The 20,223-nt window shown below is 42.5% G+C and overlaps 1 pseudogene; it reads left to right on the top strand.

The window, feature by feature from the left end:
• Nucleotides 1-10,796: 10,796 nt before the first annotated feature.
• On the top strand, nucleotides 10,797-11,697 carry LOC125098141 (collagen alpha-1(XVIII) chain-like; annotated as a pseudogene).
• Nucleotides 11,698-20,223: the final 8,526 nt, after the last annotated feature.

The following is a 20,223-nucleotide window of genomic DNA, read 5'->3' on the forward strand; positions in this document are numbered from 1 at the left end:
GAGAAATGCCAATGACATTTACTATAAAACCTGCTTAGTGATTCCTCTCACATTGATTTGCATTATAAAACCAGAAGTGGCTTTTGATTAGAAAAAATTTGTTCCCAGGATATGATAAAATTATGCATGTAGCCAAATTTTAAAGTCATATCTTCAGAGAAAAATGTGTCATTCTAAAGAGACATATTACCCAAATCTCAATACCATTAATAGGGTGCATTAAAATAAACTCCAGGGAAAAACATGGAAAGCGAAAATATTCTACAACAATGCTTCACAAATTTTAATTTGCATAAGAATCAACTGGGGATCTTGTTAATTCTGATTCTGGTAGGGCCCAAGATTCTGCATTTCTAACAAGCTCTCAAGGGATGCAGTTGCTGCCAATCTTTGAAAGAAGCTCGAGTTCCTCTTCCATTAACTGCACCCACTCCAAAGGTAGAGAATCCTAAAGCTTTCGTTCTCTGCTAACATTTTCATCATCTTGGAACAGAGCTGACCGAACTTTATATCTATTAGCATTTTCACCTAGTCCAACTTTTACTTACCTTCTTGGGGGGTCTCTTTTTTAAAAATTTTTAATAAACATATAATGCATTATTAGCCCCAGGGGTACAGGTCTGTGAATCGCCACGTTTACATGCTTCACAGCACTCATCACAGCACACACCCTCCCCAATGTTTAGGGGGTCTCTTTGCACACAAATTTTTTCTTTTTTTTTTTTTAAAGATTTTATTTATTTATTTGATAGTGAAGGATCACAAGTAAGCAGAGAGGCAGGCAGAGAGAGGGGGAAACAGGCTCCCTGCTGAGCAAAGAGCCAGATGCGGGGCTCGACCCCAGGACCCTGAGATCATGACCTGAGCTGAAGGCAGAGGCTTAACCCACTGAGCCACCCAGGCACCCAGCACACAAATTTTTTCTTACCACACTTTTATACTTGACTGTGTAGTCTATGAAAAATGCATAAAGATCACCAGCTCATTGTTAATTAGCAGAGACTTCTTTCCAGTGCAGGGTAGGAAGTATACTAAGACGATCTGTTAATAGTTAACAATGATCACCCCAAGCACCTCCAGTGACACTACTGACAACCATTGTTGACTGAGTCCTGACTATTTGTTAGACAGTGCTAAATGATTTATTGAACTTATCTTAATTGTTAAAAGGACTCAGTGAGGAAGGTATTCTATTTAGCAAACAGTTATGTAGTGCTTGCTATGTGTCAGGCATTGGTCTAAGCACTCTCCGAGGATGCGCCCAGTCAATCCTCAAAACCTGTATGGAGTCTGTGCTATTAGTACCGTCGTTTTGCAGATGGGGAAGTGAAGGCATAGGAAAGCGAAGTAACTTGCTCAAAATTACCTAGTTAGAAGGAGGTAGTTTGATTAGAACCTAAACAGTCTGGCTCCTGGTCATCCTCCTAACCAGAAGAGGAAACGGGTGAGAAACCTAAAACGTAGCTACTTGGAGGAGGAGGAGACAGGAGTCAAAGTAAGGTCTATGGGCTCCCTGTGTCCCCTGTCTCTGATCACTCCACACTGTCTCTCTAAATTAGCAAAAAGGGACACTGGAGAATACCTGATTCTCATTGAATCAATATGGTCTGATACAATTTTATTTGTATATTTAATCATTTCTGCCGGCATTAAAGACTGTTAGAATAATTTCATCTGCTTCAAATGTAGTTTTATATACAAGACCATGTCTGCAGTTTAAATGTGACATATTAATGCACACAGTTATAGAGGGAGCAGAAAGTTACATGAGCAAACGACCATTTGGCAGCAGAAACACCGTCGTCTCGGGAGATCCCCAAATTCCATCTGCTCGGTGGATTGTGACTCTAAAAGCGAACTGTAATAGTTTAATCAAACTACAAAATATCTTAAACATATTTAAGGGGAACCTGGGTGGCTAGGTGGGTTAAGCATCTGACTCTTGATTTCGGCTCAGGTCACGATCTTAGGGTCATGGGATAGAATTCTGTGTCAGGCTCCATGCTGAGCCTGGTGCCTGCTTAAGATTCTCTCTCTCCCTCTCACTCTGCCCCTCCCCTCAACCCCTTTCACCCTACTCACACACTCTCTCTCTTCCTCAAACAGTACACACACACACACACACACACACACATTTGGTTAAAACCAGGGATATTTTCAATTTCATGATGTACAAATTAGGAAATATCTATTCAGTGATAAATTGGATATTAAGCTATCTCTTATAGAAAGAGATGTCTTGCTTTTTAAAAAATCTAGCCTACCAGTTCCAAGCCTTTTAATTGGGGTATATAATCTGTCTATAATCAATGTACTTCTTTTTTTTTTTTAAGATTTTATTTCTTTATTTGACAGACAGATCACAAGTAGGCAGAGAGGCACGCAGAGAGAGAGGAGGAAGCAGACTCCCTGCAGAGCAGAGAGCCCGATGTGGGGCTCGATCCCAGGACCCTGGGATCATGATCCGAGGCGAAGGCAGAGGCTTTAACCCACTGAGCCACCCAGGCGCCCCAATCAATGTACTTCTTGATATGGTTGGATTTAGGTCTATGATTTGCTAGTTGTTTTCTATTTGTCCCCTCATCTGTTCCTCCTTTTCTGCCTTCATAAGAAGTTAATCAAACACATTTGAGTATTCCATCTATATTTATCTATTTTTAAGATGTATGTCTTCATCAGTAGATGAATGGATAAAAAAGGTGTGGTATATATACACAATGGGATATGACTCAGCCATAAAAAATTGAGATCTGGCCATTTGCAACAACATGGATGGAGCTAGAGGGTATAATGCTAAGTGAAATAAGTCAGAGAAAGACTAGTAGCATATGATTTCACTCATATATGGAATTTAAGAAACAAAACTAATAAAGAGGAAAAAAACAAACAAATACATAGAGCAAACTCACGTTTGCCATGGGGGAGGTTGGTAGGGGAATAGATGAAACAGATAAAGGGGATTAAGAGGCACAAACTTTCAGTTACAATTAAGTAAGTCACGAAGATGAAACACACAGCAAAGGAAATGTTCTCAGTAAGATTGTGATTGTACAACTGTAAGACTGTAACATTGTTTGGTGACAGATGGTGACTATACTTGTGGTGAGCACTGAGCAATGCAGAGAATTGTTGAATCGTTTTGTGGCATACCTGAAACTAATATGACAATGTATGTTAATTATTTTTCAATAAAAAAGATATATCCCTTTGTAATTTTTTGCCGGTTGCTCTAAAGATTACAATCTGCATCTTAATTCATCAGAACTTACTTAGAGTTACTACTGGAATGCTTCATTCAAAAGAATTTGCGGGGCGCCTGGGTGGCTCAGTGGGTTAAAGCCTCTGCCTTCGGCTCAGGTCATGATCCCAGTGTCCTGGGATCAAGCCCCACATCGGGCTCTCTGCTCAGCAGGGAGCCTGCTTCCACCTCTCTCTCTATCTATCTGCCTCTCTGCCTACTTGTGATCTCTGTCTGTCAAATAAATAAATAAAATCTTAAAAAAAAAAAAGAATTTGCAACAGTAAAATTCCATTTATGCCACTCTATCATTTACCACATATTTTACATTTATGTAGATTATTAACCTCACAATACAATGTTACAAAGTTTTGTTTTAAACAATGAGTTTTCTTCTAAATAAATTAAGGGAAGAACAAGTAGTCTTTATAGCTATCCAAATATTTATTATTTCCAGTGTTTGCCATTTCTTCCCACAGATTCAAATTCCTGTTTGATGCTGCTTCATTTCAGCCAGAAAAACTTACTTTAGTCTTTCTCATAGTATGAGTCTGTTAGTGCCAGACTAACAAATTCTCTCAGCTTTTGTTTATCCAAAAATGTCTGGGATGACTTTTTATTTTCCTTTCCTAGATGTTATTCCATTGTCTTCTAGCCTTCATTTTTTTTCCTGATCAGAAGTGAGCTGTCATTTGTGTTGTATTTCTCCTGCTATGTCTTTTTTCTTCTTGCTGATTTCAAGAAGTTCTCTTAATCGTTAGTTTTCAGCAATTTGATTATGATGTTACTAATTGCAGTTTCTCTTGTATCTATCTGCTTGAAGTTTGCCGAGACTCTTAGATCTCCAAGTTAATGTTTTTCACCATTATTTCTTTAAATATATATATTTTTTCTGCCCCAGAAAAATTCTATTTGCTCTCCTTCTGTTGCTCCAGTCCCACATACATTAGATCCCTTGATATTGCCCTAGGTCACTAAAACTCTTTTTGTCTCTTTGTTTTCTCTTTCTTCTATAGATTTGATCATTTCTATCAGTCTGTCTTCAAATTTACTGATCTTTTTTCATCCTATTTCCAAAATGCTATTAATTTTTTCATTTCTGATTTCATTTCCAGATTTAGAATTCTTATTTGGTTATTTATAGTGTCCATTTCTTTTGCTGGCATTTCTCATCTATTCAATCATTATGACATCTTTTCCTTTAAGTCCTTGAACATATTTATAATAGCTGTTGCAACATCCTTGTCTGCTAATTGCAATATTTAATTCCAGAGTTGATTTCTATTGACCATTTCCCCTCTTAGCTTTAGATCACATTTTATTTCTTTGCACTGTGCCTGTTATCAATTTATTGTCTCTTAATTCTAAATTCATCCTTTAGTATCTACTCTATGAAAATGGATGGACTCTTCAAACATTTCTTTTGTAGAGTTGATATGTTAGGCTTTATTAGTAGAGAAGGCTGGAGGCACACTGCAGGAGGAATGTATATATACACATATATACACATACATGCTTATATGTGTGTGTATGTGTATATATATAGATAGATAGATAGATATAGTAGGTCTTTACATTTTTGTCTAAAGTTTATCATTATTATCTGCAGGAAGATCAGTTTGACGTAAGCTTCTCTACCATTATCAAGACCAGAACTCCAAATGGGATTTTATTAAGACATTATTCAAATAAGTTGTTGATAGAAGTATTAACATTATTAATATTGGAAAGGATTTTATTAAACAAAAATGAGAGAAACCATATCTCTGACTCAATTTCTGATACTAAAGAAGTTAATTCTTTTTTTTTTTTTTAAAGATTTTATTTATTTATTTGACACAGAGAGACACAGCAAGAGAGGGAACACAAGCAGGGGGGGAGTGGGAGAGGGAGAAGCAGGCTTTCCGCTGAGCAGGGAACCCGATGTGGGGCTCGATGTGGGGCTCGATCTCAGGACTCTGGGATCATGACCTGAGCTGAAGGCAGACGCTTAACGCCTGAGCCACCCAGGTGCCCCAAGAAGTTAACTTTTCAATTCATAGTATTACTTTAAGGAAAACAATACATTTTGATTATGTTATGCAACACTAAGGTCTGGATACGGAGTTTGCCTTCAAAGCGCACTACTCAACAATTAACAGATTGTGTCAAATATTTTAAGTATTAAGTATTTTAAAAATAAGATTTCAACTAGCAAAAAAAAAAAAAAAAGAGTTCTTGCAATTTGACTTTTAAAAAACCTTCTTTCCCAAAATGGGAAGATTATGACCTATGATCCTATATTTTGATGAACATAGTATATAAAAACATGATAGGTAGACCAGATTATTAGATACCAATGTTACATGTTTATTTACTTATTTATTGTTAAGATTTTATTTATTTATTTGACAGAGAACAAGAGAGCTCAAGCAGGGAGAGTGGCAGAGGGAGAAGGAGAAGCAGCTCCTCACTAAGCAGGGAGCACAGTGAAATACGAGGCTTGATCCCAGGACCCTGGGATCATGACTGGAGCCAAAGGAGACACTTAACTGACTGAACCACCCAGGCGCCCCCAATGTTACATATTTATGACCACCTTTCCCTGTTTGTATACCACAGCGCTATCAACAATGAAGTTGATATAGAGAATGAGTTATTGAGGATACAAAAAAAAAAAAACCACTTTTAATAGAAAATAGAAAATTTGGAAATGTGTAAGAAGCTTTGATAATTTTCAATTTCTTCCTAGAAATGACTACATGACAAACCAGGGTTGTATTTTTACTGTCTTCCTTTTCATTGTGGTATTTTTGGTTGAGAATTATTTGTATACCAACAAATATTCAAATGTACACAGTATTTTAATAAAATAGGGAGGAGACAGTAGTGTCGATTCTAGAAATCCTGTTTCAAGGGCTATCTGGAAACTGCTGTGCTAATGTAAAACTGTCTCTAGTGACCTGAGCTCTCGGAATACTACAAGCTGCCCCTCCAGGGTGGTATCTCTAGGTGATAGCTCACATTCTGTGATTCTTAAAAGGGACAGAAAGGTCTTCTCTAAAGGTAAAACCCTAGGATCTGTAACCTCTCATCCCTTCTTGTCTCTCACAGACATCTTACTACATGTTTTCCATGCACAGAAAGCTCAGAATCATATACTATTATTTGTCTAGTTCCAGAGAATTTTATTCAGTATAGGTAATTATAAGAATAGAGACTCACATTATTCAATTGTATCTGTCATGGCTAAAAGCATTAGTTTGTCTTTTCCAGCTTGGCCAGATTTGGGGTGTCTTTACCCTGACTCATGGTTCACTCATGGCTGGTTGTTTCTGGGTTTCATAGGCTCTAGTCCCGTTTTAGGCTTTCTTCTGTAGGACCTGTTTTGAGACTGGGAATGGCAGCCCTCTTTGCAGTCTGGATTCCCAGTCAGTGGGTGTTAGGCTGAATCTGGTTTAGCACTCACCTTGATCCACTCTTCCTGGACTTTGTCAAAGATGAGGTTGTTGGTTGACTCTGTGACACAATTATTTGCATCAGGTTTGAATATACTGGTTGCCAATCCTTGCCATTTTATTTTTTATTGAAGCATAGTTGACACACAATGTTACGTTTAGTTTCAGATGTGCGGCACAGTGATTCCACACTCTAAATGTTATATGTGCTCACAAATGTAAATACTATCTGTCACCACATGACACTATTACAATACTATTGACTGTATTCCTCATTGTATGCTTTTTATTCCCATGACCTGTTCATTCCATAACTGGTAGCCTGTGTCTCCCACTCCCCTTCACCCATTTTGCCTATCCCTCCTCCCCACCACCACCAGTTTGTGTTCTGTATTTACTGGCCTATTTCTGTTTGTTTTTTAGATTACACATATAAGTGAAATCACACAGTATTATCTTTCTCCGTCTGACTTATTTCACTTAGTATAATGCCCCCTAGGGTCCATCCATGTTGTCTCAAATGGCAAGATCTCATCCTTTTTTATGACTGAGCCATATTCTATTCTATCTGTATGCCACATCTTCTTTACCCATTCATTGATCTATGGATATTTAGGCTGCTTCAATATCTTGAATACATGCCATTTTATTGATAAAATGGTATCAGTTCTAACAAGCCAGGTAAGGCAAGCCCCTTTTTGTGGAATTCCGACCACCTGAGAAATGTGCAAGTTGGTCTTCAGTAAACCCAGATTTTAATTGTGTCTACTAAGTCATCTAATCCCGGTGACTTCTATGTGTGAATTATGAATGTAAATGCTTATTTTTTTTGTCTTACCTAATAAAGAGTCAGGAATATGAGTGAATAATTCCCACATCAGTGCATCTCTTGTGAGTAGAGTGGGCTGGGGAAGCCCAGTTACAAAGCACACAGGAGGCTGAGCTATTGGAGCCCCAAAGCAGCAAAGATCCAGTCCAGAAATATATTCCACCAACTGGAAGTACAGGCTGGGGAGCAGAGGTTATAGGAAGAACTGCCCAGAAAAGTGACTTCTCGAGGTTTGTGCTTAGTCCTGTCTCAGACCACTGATGAGACATGGAGATGGCTGACAAGGCTGGCTGATCTTAGAAAATTATATGGAAAACAGGAAAATAAGTGGACTAGAGGTACCAAAAGTTTGGGTTTGGTATCATCTCGAGCCATTTGAAATATGCTAAAATTACACCTTTGAACTCAGCTGGCATCATTTTGCCCTTGGTTAAGGTTGACCTTACATGACAGGAGATTTGAGCAGGGCTGTGATTATCTCAGTGACTTTAGTGTCTACCACTGGCCATGCACACACTATTAACATTATCATATTAGAGGAGATAAGATATAGTGGAGTCACATATATGTGCATTTTGTAGCCCAATTCAACTATCTTCTCATGGATTTAAAATACTATACACATATTTGGCATATGTGTTTTTTATTCTGTACTTCCCTTCACCCACTGCAAAGAGTTGTAGACACTAAGCTACGCTTACTGTGTACTTTATGGAATATACAATTTATTTTCAGGAGTATATTGGATTGGATTATACCTTGGCTTTTAAAATTTATTACACATTGATTTTAGAATCTTTGTGCTAGGTAAGATAAGTTCTACTCTACTGGGTTCTTGATAAACAAATAAAACATGTTCTGTTTATATTTTATCTTCACACATGAATTTACTATATTAACTTATTACAATAGTATAAAAACAAATCCTAAGCAAAGTCCTAATTATTAGCTTTTCACAATTTACATTGATTACATGGGGGCATAAGAGGAACAGTCTTCTTTTTTGTTTTTTGGGGTTTTTTTTTTGTTGTTGTTATTTTGTTTTTTTTTTTGTTTTGTTTTTTGTTTTTAGGAAGTTTTCTTTATTAGTTGCCCTATGTTGTCAGGAACCTGGGAGGACTCGGGACATTGGTAATGCTTACCTTGGCTGAGGAAGTATGCCAAGCTCAGTTGACAGGGACACCACACAGGTGGAGATGTTTACCACAAAAGCATTTTCTTGATTTCAGTTTGTATTTATGATCTTGGTTTTCTAAAAAAACAAAAACAAACAAACAAAAAAAACCAAGCAAAACAAAATTAAAAAAAAAAAACCACAAATATAAGATAGAAAATGTATTCAACAGTGAAGGTGGATGAAATTTTTGTTAGGTTTTCCAAAAAGGAACTGGGAGAAGTTAGCTGAGTAGACAGAATAAGCATGAATATCATAGAGAAATAATGAAAAACACTTACGCAAACTTTGAAAAAGCTACATGAATGTCCAGAAAGAATCTTTCGTTCTGGAAATAAACTGCTAGGCAGGAATTATACAGTCTCTCTCATCCAGCTTGATGAATGATATTATCTCAAATCACACAGCCTGAGAAACTGATTACTACAGCGAGCCTAAAAATGTACTGTTAAGAGCTGGTCAGGGTCAAGCCTCTGCTACCAACTGGCAATTATGTCGAGGCATTTGATTTGAAATTATGCTTACATGAAAATTTATCTATAAACCTGGAAGAAATAGATGTTTTGGAAAATATATTTAAGAAGACAGGAGTAAAATATATCAAAATCAAAATAACGTTTTTACTCTTTGTAAGAAAAGGGGGGCTTTTATTTTTTATTTTTTAAAGACTTCTGTATTTGAGAGAGAGAGAAAGAGCAAGCAGAGGGGGGGGCAGAGGGAAAAGGAGACAAAGAGACTATCTGCTGAGGAGGGAGCCAAATCGGGGACTCAATCCCAGGACCCTGAGAGGGTGACCTGAGCCGAAATCAAGAGTTGGATGTTCAACCAACTGAGCCACCCAGGTGCCCCCAAAGGGGACGGTGGCTTTTAAAAAAAGAACTGCTTCATCCACATAGCTTGGGTAATAGATACTTGTCTCTGTGAAGACTTGTTTTTTTTAAAGATACACTTATTTTAGAGAGAGAGAGTGCACAGGTGGGGGAGAAGGCAGAAGGAGAGGGCGAGAATCCTCAAGCAGATTCCCTGCTGAGTCGGGAGCCCCATGCAGCTGGGATGGGGGGGTGCTCAATCTCAGGACCCTAAGATCTCGACCCCAGCCAAAATCAAGAGTCCAACACTTAACAGCTGAGCTCCCCAGGTACCCCAAAAGCTGACAGTTAAAAGATGTATCTAGAGTCGTGTGTAATGGGGATAGTCTGTTGACTTCCAATTCAGAGACTAACTAGATCATATCTGATATTCTTGGGAAGACGTTCGGAATCTCTAGTTCGTGGTAGGCCTTCTAACTCACTGGGCAGCCCTTCCCAGTGCGGATGCCCCCACTAGGCACACATATGCATATACACACACAGCTTGTTCTGTACCTTTCCCTTTAGAATGAGGACTAAAAATTTGAACTATGCAGGAAAATGATATTCAAACTATTCAGAGAAAACGAATATGAGCAAAATAATAGGATCCTTAGCTCTGGGAAAACAAGAGTTATGTTCCAGGAATGTGATTGGGTAAGCTGAAAACATTGCCCTATTTTGCTTCTGTGGTCCCAAGATGAAGAAACAAAATAACAATGAAATGCTAAGAATCATTAAGAAAGAGGTAGGTGAGGAAAAGAAACACTCTCCAACCAGTTTGTTGAACCTGAAAATATTATATGTTGTTCTGGTCATTGCCTTAAAAGAAATAAAACCATTCCCTACTAGAAACAAGTAGAGGAGACTTCCATATGCAGAAGTCAGGGACACCCGCTTTCCCTCAAAACAGGCTAAGACAGATGAAACTCAAATACTTACAATAAGAGGAGCTATGGGTGGATAACACAGCTCTTACCAAGAACCAATGTACCTAACCCAGAGCTCCCTTGCAAAGCTAAAAAGATCCAAATTCGGACAAACAAAAGGAAGTCTTAATTTGCACAGTAGTAAGTTTTATGCAAGTCTTTACCCAGAGATGGAAGTGGCAAATATCCACAATGCCAAAAAGGCAAGAAGAGTGACAGTGACACCATAGTTAGTGTTAGATGGTCTTGGGTTTAAAAACCAGTTAGGGGACTTGCCAAGAGTGACTGGAGATGAATTAATCTCCGGCAGCTCCATAGTTCTCATCTATAAAATGGAGGCCATGACACCGTCTACCTCAATGGGTTATTGTGAGGATTGAGCAAGACAATGGATAAAAACACCTAACGCTAGCACATGAGGGCTGAAATGAAGGGGGAGAAGGGTCAACGAGGAGGCACTGGGTAGAAGGGTGAACAGGGTGAGCTGGGGGTGGCAGATTCTTTGGTTCAAGTGTGCCTGCTCCAAACCCTGAACCTCCAGGCTACCCTGGGATTCCGGGTCCCAAGGGAGAGAGCATTCGGGGGCCAGTCCGGCCCACCTGGACCTCCGGGATCTCTGGCATCCACCATGAGGAGCGTCGGGGCCCTGGCGGAGGGGCGGCCCATGACACCCTGGCCAGCGCCCCACGTCTGGCAGACTCCCAGTCTTACCCCAGAGCCCCGTACCACGACTCCTCTGTGCACTTCCCGCCAGCGCGCCCCTCCGGAGGGCTCGCCCACACTCACCAGGATGTCCAGGCGGTGCCCCACCTGGTTGAGCCCAGAGGCCGGCATCCAGGTGGCCCGCGAGGCAGCCGCCCAGGGGACTTCCAGCGCTTCCAGCAGGCGCACGCCGTGGGGCTGAGGAGTACCTGCCCCGTCCTCCGCAGCAGCGGGCGCCGAGCCGAGCGCGCAGGTGCTGTGTCCCAGCTGGCAGGTCTCATTCTCGGGCTCCGAGGGCCAGCTGAAGCCCGGGCCGCATCTTCTCTTTCGACGGCAGACGTGTCCTGCAGCACCTCTCCTGGCCCCAGAAGAGCGTGTGGCGCGGCACCTGCTGCCAGATGTGGCGGACCCCGGCTGCGGCAGCGGTGGCCTCCTCGCTGCCGGCGTGCAAGCTGTTGGAGCGGAAAGCCGGGAGCTGTCACAACACTTTCATGGAGCTCTTGCATCGAGAATAGCTTCATGACCTCCTCCTCCAAGTAGGGGCCCAGCAGGCTCCTGCGGACGGATGGACAAGCGGCCAGAGGCAAGGCCAGGCGGCAGGAGAGTGAGGAGGTCGCAGTGCAGGAGCGTTTGTTGGCACCTCCAGTGGGGGAAGCTGGCTGGGACACTTTCCTGTATGTTTCACGTTTTGTATAAGCCTCAAGAAATAAAGGAAAGCCAAAGAGTGTGTTTTTTTTTTTTAATTTTACTTATTTATTTATTTTTTAAAGATTTTATTCAATCATTTGACAGAGAGAGAGAGAGAGATCACAAGTAGGCAGAGAGGCAGGCAGAGAGGGGGACGCAGACTCACCGCTGAGCAGAGAGCCCAATGCGGGGCTCGATTCCAGGACCCTGAGATCATGACCTGAGCCGAAAGCAGAGGCTTAACCCACTGAGCCACCCAGGCGCCCCGAGTGTATTTTTTTTTTTTTTTAAGTTTAAAACAAAAACACCTTGCAAAGGGCTGGGCATATTATAAGAGGCCACCAGAGGTTAACTAGTAATACTATTCATGGGTAAGAGTTCCTTATCTCAAAGTGGTATACAAGCCTCAGTTGCCTGACTACCTGAAACTTGGTGGCTTCGATCTTGTGTAGGATTCTTCTGCTCTAAGACAGTGATCAACAAATATTTTCTGTAAAAAGCTGGATAGTAAAAAGTTAAGGCTTTGTGGGACATACGGTCTCTGCCAAAAATACCCAGTTCTGGCCTTTAGCAAGAAAGAAGCCACAGATAATCTGTAAATGAATTTGCATGGTTGTGTTCTTTTTTTTTTTTTTTAAAGATTTTATTTATTTATTTGACAGAGAGAGATCACAAGTAGACGGAGAGGCAGGCAGAGAGAGAGAGAGGTTAGCAGGCTCCCTGCTGAGCAGAGAGCCCGACGTGGGCCTCGATCCCAGGACTCTGAGATCATGACCCGAGCCGAAGGCAGCAGCAGAAGAAGCAGCAGAGATCATGACCACTGAGCTACCCAGGCACCCCTGCATGGTTGTGTTCTAATCAAACTTTATTTATGGACACCAGAATTTGAATTTCACATAATTTTCAACTGTCACTAAATAGTCTTCTTTAGTGTTAAAAAAAAATTAAAAATGAAAAACAATTCTTCTGGGCCATACAAAAACAGGTAGTGGGCTGGATTTGGCTCACAGGTTATAGTTTGCTTACTGCTGCTCTAAGATAATGAGGGGTTCAGAACGAGCCACACCAGGAATGTGCCACTTTGGCACATGGATTATTTTCAGCTGAAGGCAATCAAAACCCAGCAGACACAGGAAACGCTTTTTACTTCCCCCTTAACTGCTTAGGTGAAATTAGAATGGGGGCCTGTACCAGGAAGGGAATCATTACCAGTGATAAGCTTTTCATCTGACAGACTTATCTGCAAGGCATGGCACATTTGTTTACCAAATATTTGTTCTTCTCACCTTCCTATGAATTGCCTTCCTCCCCTTTGAAGCCCCAGAACCCTATCCCTTTATATGTGTTCAGGACACATAAAAACCTCAATTGCCTGGGTGCCTTTGGGTCATATGTTTGTGATGCTCCCACAGGTACAAAATTAAATTTGTTTTTCTCCTATTACCCTTTTTATCATGGGAGGGGTCTCAGCCAAGAACCTAGAAGGGTAGAGGGAAAATTATCTCTTCCCATTAATAATTCAGTTCACTTAGTTCTGACCTTATGAAGAGCAATTCTCAATCTCTCTGGTTTTCTAAGATTCCATCCTCATTTGAGGACACACACGATCTACTGCTAAGTGCACTGCTTGGCATCTCTGTGTTTGGTTGAAGTAAACTAAAATATCTTTTTAAATGAACAGGAAAGTTTCAGGATTTCATCCATTTGTAGACCTCTGAGGTAGGAAAAAGTGAATTAGAACCACACTGACAAGGAAAATTATAATAAACTGTCTCTTGATAATAAATTCTAAAAATGACAAATGTGAAATGATTTAGGAGCCACTGCCAATTTTATGTCTCTCTATTTGTGACTCAGTGGATCATATGACTGGACACTAAATCAACAGCTGGAAAATATTATGATAATGAAGCCCAGGATTCTGAAGGTAGCTTTGTAAACAGTTTTTTCTCATGACTAATGCTAGTACCTCTGCAGTGATTTTTGTATAAAGGACCAAATTTATTCTCGATACTTCTGCTTGTGTGCTTAAATAAATTTCCTTAAAATTGGAAACTGTTATCCTCCTGTTACTACAGGGTTGTGGTGATTTGTGTGTGGGAAATGATGCTTCCCTTCACATACACTCCCCTACCCTTTAAAGTGTTTTGGAGATTTAGAAATCATTGCTGAGAGCAGGGAGCTCAAGGCCATCGTCAAAGTTGGAAGAAAATATAGTGAAGCATTTTTTGCAAACTCTGTCCCCTGAATATAACTTTTGGGTTGAAGAAAATGTTTTAATACATAATATTAACATATTTGTCCCTTATAGCAATAAAACAATAAAGCATAAAGTTAAATATTTTGTATGGAGGAAGAGGTCTATGAAGGTTAAAGTGCCTAGAGCCCTCAAAAGTCATAATATGGCCCTGCCTCTTAGGTCCTCAACCCTCCATCATGAGCTGCTAAGGGAAAATAGGAAATGTAAGTGACAATCTCTTAGCACTTCCCAGCCTTACTCTTCTGGTTTTAGACACTCTGTGTGCTCAACCAGGCAAAACTGGGAGAAGGTATCCTGGAACTTGGCCTTGAGATCCCAGGCACCCACTGAGTTAAATATCTTCTGGAACCGAGCTTCAAGGGCACCCTCTCCAAGACTGCCTGTCGGTGGTGTTCCAGTGCCAGTAGATGGCACGGGCCCAGGAGAGTGGCCTCTCTCTGTGGCATGGCCGCAGAGTCCTAGAGAAGTGGGGGAACCCACCATGAGACTGCGGAGCCAGCATTTGGGAAAATGTCTGAACCAGGACAAGCTGCGCAACAGGGTCTGACTTGCACGGGGCCTCCAGACGTGGCTCTAGATTGAAAAGGTTCACTCCCTCATCAGCTCGCAGGCTGGAGGCAGTTTGTTTTGTTTCATTTTGGTCTGTTTGTCTAGGCCTCCACGGACACAATTTCTGAAATGTGAATCCATTCCAGCAAAGAAAGGAAGTCAGAGGTAGATAGCAGGGGATGGGCGGTGTGAGTACACGGGCAATGGGGCTCTAGGCCCAGCTGCTCTGAGAGCTGCTCCTCTCATTTTGGGGGGTCATCTGGTCATGCCACTTAGCTGGGTGTCCCCACAGTGATGGAAGACTTGGATAGCAGGGTTTTCTGAAGCCAAGGGACTATACTACCGCTGAGTCCTGAGGGGTTTCGTAGTACCTGACTACGACTAGTAGTAGTCTATAGACTAGTGTCTATTTATGGAGCAACAGTAGCAGCCATATCACACATTGTAGAGAAAGAGCTTCCCGAGTGTGTGTGATTTATTTTTACTGGAGTGAGGAGTCTTAACCCTCAGAGTCGCCATGAATGGATCAGCTCTTCTCTTAGCCAGCTGGAGGGACTGACACTCAGTGAGGGCGCTGGCAGTGGGGTGGAGGGTGGGCAAGGCTCATCTCCAGGAGAGCTCTGATGGTAGCTCGATGGCAAGTGAGGGATAGGTTTCTGCAAGGGGTTGCAAGAAACAAAGTGAGGGGGTTCACTGTCATCCCACCGTGGTGGACTATCATATTTTCCGGGGTGGTGAAGAAGGTTACCACTGGAATCACTGATCTTTGTATGTAACTTATTATGAAGGATGTCAGCAACCTTGTCATAGTCTACTTTATGGGAATGGGGATGGTTTATAGTTTCTTCCAGGAGGTAGTCTATACATTTATGAGCCAAGAGGACCATTTTGCGGTCTTGGCTAAATAATCCCAGAATAATTCAATTGTGTATTTTGGGGCCTCCTTTTCCATATACCCAGTTAGGGTTTGGAAGACTTAGGCTCAGACTTTTTTGCTGATGGTTTCCAGGAATGATGGTGCTAAGGTCACATGACCAGATCTAACAGGTCCTGCAGGTCTGTGGTCAGAAGCCATGCAGCCAGGGCCCTTCTGAGTTAGGCCTATCACTACCCAGACAAGGTTCTCTAGGAGAGGAAGAGTCAACCTCAGGACAAGCTGCATAGCCATCTGGTCTAGAAAGGTCATGGGACCATGCTTTCCACATCATAGGCAACAGGCACCACCTGCCCTTCCTCAAGTCGAAGCTTATCTTCTTTCATACAGATGGTAACCTCCAAAATGGAGACTATATCCCAGGGGCCTGGCAACTTGACGTCAAATACAAACTTTATAAAGCATTCCAGGGGACCCACTAATAAGCATCACTGGCAATATTTCTGATAAAGCTCACTCTCATGTCTAGATTTGATGTGACAATCACCTCCATTTTCCTTTGCTTGGAACAGACATCATACAGGACTGCCTTGGCTATTTCTGTCAACTCTTTGTGCATTTTCCCCACGCTGCCATATTACATTTTATCCATACAGATACTGATAGCATGGGGCTCCCATGGTGGTTCCAGCAATAAGGGTTTGGAAATCAGGAGGAAGTATTATTTGCTATTAAAAACATGCAGAAATTGTGGGTAGGCTAGGAAATGAGAACCTTGAGTTACAAAGATGTAACTTTTTCTCTATCTGCCTGCCTCTCCGTCTACTTGTGATCTCTGTCAAATAAATAAATAAAATATTTAAAAAAACAAACAAACAAAAACAAAAACTCAGCACACCCCCACCTTCCACTACTGGGAGAAGAAACAGACCTTGTTTGTAGGGTGGGTTGTGTGTGTATTAGATAAACTCTAGATGTTGACATGTTTTCCTGCCACCTAGTTTCAAATTTCCCAGAATTTTCTAGAAGGTATTTTGCAAACTATAATTCTTGGCCTGTCAGTGGTTTGTGAAGTCAATTGAGTAGGGCAGAACCAATATTTTGGTTTTATTTTGAATTTTTATTTTGGAAGATATTCAATATCTAGAATATGGGAGAGAACATTCTGATGTCCTGCCATGTGCCTCTCACCCAGCTTCAGCTACTACACCTTCATGGTCAGTCTTGTCTCATCTACATGTCCTTTCATCTGTCTCAATTATTTGGAAGCTAGTTCCAGAACTTATATCATTTTTATCTGTAAACACTTTGGTTTGTATCCCTAAAAGACAATGATTATTCCCATTTTAAAACGACATGCATAGAAGAGAAGAGTGAAGTCATGTTTTATGAAGCTGTTACTTCCGTTGCACGCATGTATGCACGGTGTGCTGTGTACATTTCACTATGATGTAAAACGCATTTCTCACAGTGAGTCTCAAAGTTCAAAAGCCACTGTTCTTCTAGAAGACACTGTGTAGCACTCAGGCCTCCCAGGCAGCCCCACCCTCACCGTTGGCAGAGGAGAATCAGGGCTCAACCCAGCAGGAGGGAAGTGTTGGGGGAGGGTTCTGGGGTGGGCGCAGCGTGGCCTGGACCATGTGCTGTCCTCCCTTCAGAGGCAGATTCCGGAAGCTTTCACTAGGGGGATTCTGTGACGGGGTAAAAGAGAAAGTATGGGATAATACATGTTTGCAGCCTCCTCCTCTCTTCTAAGGAGGCCTCAGAGCCTGGCTTTGTGTTGCTACTGCAAATAGAAGATGAATGGAAGGAGGCCCAGAAAAGTGAAACGCATCTAGTCAGTGAAGAGCTGAGCAGAAGTAGGGAGGCAGTTGGAAGCAGCCTCGAGGCTGGAGGAGATTTGGGAGGAGAGTTTGAGAATAGCGAGGGGCAAGGAGCCAGTAAAGGTTTCTCGGTGGCTGCTGTGGAGAGCTGTAAGGGTAGCTGAGGAGGAATTTTAGGAGAATTTGCTCTGAGTCATGCAGTGTGTCTTGGTTTAGGTTTGTTTTTAAAACTTCAGTAGAGTTTTAAGATCCTTCCCAGTACTTTTGGAGGTGGAACTGAATGCCACTCTAGGAAGAAGAGCTCAGGCTGTGTGGGTCAGAATGAAGTGCTTCTAGTCTCCTCCATCCTATTTTATAGACCTCATTCTTGTTCTTCTTTCAGCCTACAAGTTGCACAACTTTGCTTCCAGAAATCTCCTCCTTGGTGCTTCCATAGCCCCACCCCAACCCTCCACCCTCTGAGGTCTTATTACCACACTTCCATCCCCCCCACCCCCAACCCTCGGGGTTGAATGATGGTTACAGGTTACAGGTGAGCCGCTGGAGGGCCAGGACCCTGTCTGGTTCATCCCAGCATTCCCCGGGGCTGCCAGCACACAACACAACCTTTGTTGTTTCCCTGCCTTCAAGGAAATGAGCATCCCATTCAGGGTCTTTGGGAAAAATAGGAAAAGTACAATTGGGACTAAGAGCAAGCTGTAAGTTTGTGATATGAACTATCTTGCATGCTTTATGAGTTTACAACAGAAATGATGGACTGAAAACAACAAAAACAACAATAGTATACACTTCTTTGTGCTCTCTGTGTTCTAAGCACTGTCCTAAGTACTTCACATATGTGAACTCCCATAACCCTCACAAGAACCCTCGGACTCGGGGACCAGTATTGCTCTCATTTTGCAGATGAGGAAAACAAAGCACAGAGAGGTGAAGGGACTTGCCCACGGACGGACCCGCTGTGGGTGAGGGTGGGGCTGGGCCATCTGGTTCCAGACTCTGAGCTCTTAGCCAGGGCCACATACTGAGTGACGGGCAGGTGTTTATGAAGGAGGAAGGCTCTCCCTGTTGAGAGGAGAAAGGGGATAATTCTGAGGCCTGTATGAGAGTGCAGGAAGGAAAGGCTTGGGTATGTTCACTGCCTTCTGAAGCAGCTTTTTTCAGAAGGGGTATTGGGATATTGGGTGGAATGGGAGGCAGGGAGCCCGGTGAAGGAGTTTAGAGATGTTTTGAAACTAAGGACTCAAGTCTTTGGTTGGAGAGATGCTGTGATGAAGGTCACTACCCAGGAAGATTGTATAGGGCCACAGGTTGGGAGGGCGCGCGCGCGCGCGCGCGTGTGTGTGTGTGTGTGTGTGTGTGTGTGTGTTGAAGGGAACAGGGCAGGTGAGAGTCAGGTGTCTCTAAAAGGCTGTCAGAAAGTCTGAGACAGAGGCCTGATGGTCTTCACAAGACAAAGGAGCTCCTCTTTGCCAAATGGATGGTGAGAACAGAGACCACAGAGCTGATGAGAGATCTGAGTGGGATGATCCACCAGACAGTGACCCCCCAGGAGGAGCAAAATTCCCAAGGAGAGGAAGCAGAGGTGAGCTCAGGGTTCTATAACCCAGGGGAAAATGCAGGAGCCCCTGAGAAACGCACGTTCATGAAGACTCCAAATTGGCAAAAAGGTGAGGCAAGTTCAGGCAGAATGAAAGCAAGTGACCTCCAAGCTCCAGGACTCTTCTCAGGGTCCGGCCTTAACCTTGACCTGCTAACCTGGCTCCCTGAGAAACAGGTATTTCCTGCCCTCAGGGTTTTTCTTTTTTTTTTTCTTTTTTTAAAAGACTTTATTTATTTATTTGACAGAGATCATAAGTAGGCAGAGAGGCAGGCAGAGAGGGGGAAGCAGGCTCCCTGCTGAGCAGAGAGCCTGAGGGGGGCTGGATCCCAGGACCCTGAGATCATGACCTGAGCCAAAGGCAGAGGCTTAACCCACTGAGCCACCTAGGGCCCCCCCTCAGGGTTTTTCTACAGGCCTTTCTGCTCTCCTCCCCACCCCACAGCTTTTCTGGATTTCTCTTTTTCATCCTCTGGTCTCTGCTTGAACTGCCACCTTCTCAAGGAAAAGCTTCCTGACACCCCTGAAACCAGGTTAGTCTACTCGTTTATCTGCTCCCATAACACCCAGCACTCTTCTTCATAATCCTCAGCACACTAGTGATTCATTCTGCAAGCCCATCAGTGCTTACTGAGTACTTGCTATGGGCCAGGTGCTGATCTGGAGGCAAGCAGTGAACAGGACAGAGCCCCTACATGTGCGGAGCTTACTTTCCAGGTGCGGGGTGACAGAACACAGAAAAGTTAAAAAATACAGAAACAGGAACCACGTCAGAGATTGAGCGGTACTATGTGAAGAAATAAAATACAGCACCACCATACTAGGTCAGATAGTCTGAGAAAGAGACAGAGCTAAAGACCAAAGAGCAAGGGTCAGCCAAGCCCAAGACCAGGGCCAGTAGCTGGTACAAAGCCCCTGAAGTGGGAATGAACTTGGCCTGCCCCAGGAGAGAAAGACCTCCTTGCTGGAATGTGGTGGATGAGGGCAAGAGTCCTGTGAAATGAAGTATGAGAGGTCAGATTATGGAAACAGGGATATGGAGTTTAAAAGCAAGGAGACAAAGATGGAAGCTTTCTCAGTGCAATGGGAGCCACTAGGAAGCCATTTAAACAGTGAAGTCTCATGACATAATTCATGTTTCTAAGGGTTGCGCTGGATGCTGTAAGGAAAGTGGATGGTAGAAGGACAAGAATGGACATGAGAAGGCTGTAATTTTAGCAATCTGGTGAGAGGTGGGGCTCATACCAGGATGGAGATGCCGCAGTTGAAGAAGAGT

The sequence above is a fragment of the Lutra lutra genome, chromosome 1 (genome assembly GCF_902655055.1).
Source record: "Lutra lutra chromosome 1, mLutLut1.2, whole genome shotgun sequence".
Taxonomy (NCBI): domain Eukaryota; kingdom Metazoa; phylum Chordata; class Mammalia; order Carnivora; family Mustelidae; genus Lutra; species Lutra lutra.